This window comes from Octopus bimaculoides, chromosome 7 (genome assembly GCF_001194135.2).
Source record: "Octopus bimaculoides isolate UCB-OBI-ISO-001 chromosome 7, ASM119413v2, whole genome shotgun sequence".
Classification (NCBI taxonomy): Eukaryota; Metazoa; Mollusca; class Cephalopoda; order Octopoda; family Octopodidae; genus Octopus; species Octopus bimaculoides.
Genome location: NC_068987.1, coordinates 83,435,840 through 83,438,976, shown reverse-complemented (window position 1 = coordinate 83,438,976; position 3,137 = coordinate 83,435,840). Strand labels below are relative to the sequence as shown.

Genomic DNA, 3,137 nt, shown 5'->3' with positions numbered 1-3,137 from the left:
TATATATATATATATATATATATATGTATACAAACACACATGCACACATGCACATACACACATATACATAATATAGATGTGTGTATGTGTGAATGTATATATTGAATGTGTGTGTGTGTTTGCGTGTGTGTGTACGTGTGTACGTGTGTGTGTGCATGGTGGATATGGTGGTAACAGGGATTTAGTTGTTCGGTTGTATCTGAATTAATACCAAAGGTGCTGAGAATTTCAGACAAGTGTACTGGTAACGGAAAGAATAACCAGTGTGACACAATGTGTGACAATTCTATGCCATTGAATTACACGTTACAATCCATCCAACGGGATTCTGGACAGTTTCCGCCTGCACAGTTTTACTCACAAAATATGGGTCAATATGAATCTCTATGTAAAATGCAATGCAGAGAGGTCGAAACTGAGACCTCGTGGTTGCGAAGCAAGTTTCTTAAGCATTCAGTCAACCTACGCCTTCACACAAACGTACATGCACACACATACACACAAACACACACCTCTTATATACACAAGCACGCACACATACACACGCACACGCATACACACATGTATCAATGTATATATATATGTATATATATACATTTTCATAAAATCATTTATATGAATTTAATATATATATATATGTGTGTGTGTGTGTGTGTGTGTGTGTGTGTGTGTATGTGTGTGTGTGTGTAAGTGTGTGTGAGTGTATGTATATATATATATATATATATATATACAATGAGTATATACACATTCATGCATACATAATATATACATATATGAATGTGTGTGTGTGTATATGTGTGTTAGTTTGTGTGTGTGTGTGTAGTCTAATGGACCTTAAATGTTTTCCGTTTACTCCCAATATAAACACATTTTCCGCTAATTAAATACCAAGCGCCAAGCTAGAGATTGTATCGGAAGCAAACGATCTTCAACTTGTTTACGGTAAGTACGTCTTAAGTGTCCTTCAATTTATTGAAGAACGTGTAGGTGCGCACTACTTGCGACTTTCATTGCAGCTTGTGTAGTAATTATCATAAAAATAGCCGTGACTGCTGAAGACTAGAATAAGTTGGTAAAGTAAACACCAGAGATGTTTTGACCGACGCAGGAACTGCTGGAGTTTGTGGTTTTGCATGCTTTTCTAAATCCATAGCAATGCTGGAAACCTTTTTGTACCGTCAACAGGTATCTCAGGGTCATAAGCGTTTAACCCTTTAGCCTGTACCCTTCATCTGAATCGGGCACCGAGGACTGAGCTAGTCTTCACTTATGGAAGGATTCTAATTGCAGTGTTTTATCAACGACAGCCATCTTGAACTCGTTTCATCAGCTTTCTTCACTCGTCTGAATTCCAAATCTATCTTCTCCAGGAAATAACTCACCCACTTAGATGGAAAACTGCAGCAACCGACTTCAAAAGGGAATGAAATTAATTATGATTACATTCTCTGTTCAAATCCAACCGAAGCTTACCTCCAGTATTCACTTCTTAAGTGTTGAAAAAGATAATCGCTTGAACATTAGTGTCTCGTGTCCGAGGACTCGTAGGCCTGGTTACCTGGTTTCCATGGCGTGTAAGTGAATGTGATCACATCCTCACTGACATCGTGGCTGCATGGTCAAGAGAGTTTCTTGACCGCGCAGCCATGCACAATTATACATAAATTTACACATTTGTTTCATATATGGCTCTAAGCCAGCAGAGTCATAACGACCAGGCTGCTCCTTAACAGTGTAGTTAGGAGCTCTAACCCTTATACTGTTAAGTACACTCTCCATGGTTCTTTTCAATGGTTGATAATAACTTACCGGCACCACTCGAGTAAGGTAATTATTTAACCCATAAATGGAGCCCTAACAAGTACTCCTTGTCCGGGCCAGAGCAGACTGACATAAACCCTTTCCCTCTCCTCATATGTAAAATGAGAAATATGCTCACACATATAAACAGGGAGAAGGCGGGGAATGGAAAGAGGGGAAAACGTGAGCAACATTAAAAAGTCTGCTGTCAACTAAGTCAGCGTTGAATCAGCGACGCCATATCTGCGCCGCCAAAACGGCTGAGGCAAAACGTCTCATACCTCTACTACTGTTATTCAGCTACAAATTTGACTTGCCTCTTTTTCTTTTTATCTTCTTATTTTTGTCTGAGCTTACCTCTTCACCCCAATTGCCCTCTCTAACTTACTTCTAAATTTTCTCATATTTCTTTCTTGCTTTCTTTCTCATTTTCTCTCTCTCTCCCCCCCTCTCTCTCTTTCCTTCTTTCCATCTTTCTTTACTTCTTTCTTCCTTTCCTTCCTTCCTTCTTTCTTTCTTTCCTTCCTTCTTTACTTCATTCTTCGATCCTCCCTTCTTTCTTCCCTTCTTTCTTTCTTTCCTTCCTTCCTTCTTTCTTTCTTTCTTTCCTTCTTCTCTTCTTTCGTTCATTCCTTCCTTCTTTCCTTCCTTCCTTCCTTCCTTCTTTCTTTCCTCCATTCTTTCCTTCCTTCCTTCCTTCCTTCCTTCCTTCTTTCCTTCCTTCCTTCTTTCCTTTCTTCTTTCCTTCTTTCCTTTCTTCTTTCCTTCCTTCTTTTCTTTTTTCTTCCTTCTTTCCTTCTCCCTTTCTTTCTTTCCTTCCTTCTCTCTTTCCTTCATTCTTTACTTTCTTCCTTCTTTCTATCTTCCTTTCCTTCTTTCTTTCCTTTTCTCTTTCGTCCTTTCCTCCTTTCCTTCCCTCTGTTCTTTCTGTCTTTCTTTCTTTCCTTTCTTCTTCTTTTTCTTCTTCTTCGTCTTCTACCTTTTCTGTTTTTTTTCTTTTTCTCCTGCTTCTTCTCCCCCCCTTCCCCCATATTTTTCTTTTCATCTCTTTCTGTTATTTTATCTCTTCTCCATAAAACAACACTTCTGCTCCTCCGAACTTACCTACGCAATTCGTCATTCCCATTAGGAGCAGACACCTGTCCAATCAAGCTCATGATACACTCACTCACTCACACACACACACACATACACACACACATACACACACACGTACACACACACACACACACACACACATGATAATCTACGTGAAGTTATTAGTCATACAGCAGTAATCGTGCATCTAACTGTGCACAGATGTATGTATGTGTGTGTGTATATATATATATATA

At 39.0% G+C, this 3,137-nt stretch overlaps 1 protein-coding gene across 1 annotated transcript in view; it reads right to left on the bottom strand.

Annotated features, from left to right (window-relative positions):
- Positions 1-3,137, bottom strand: part of LOC106874268 (insulin-like growth factor-binding protein complex acid labile subunit) — a 59,486-nt gene that overhangs the window by 1,108 nt on the left and 55,241 nt on the right. The gene's annotated exons all lie outside the window — the stretch shown is intronic.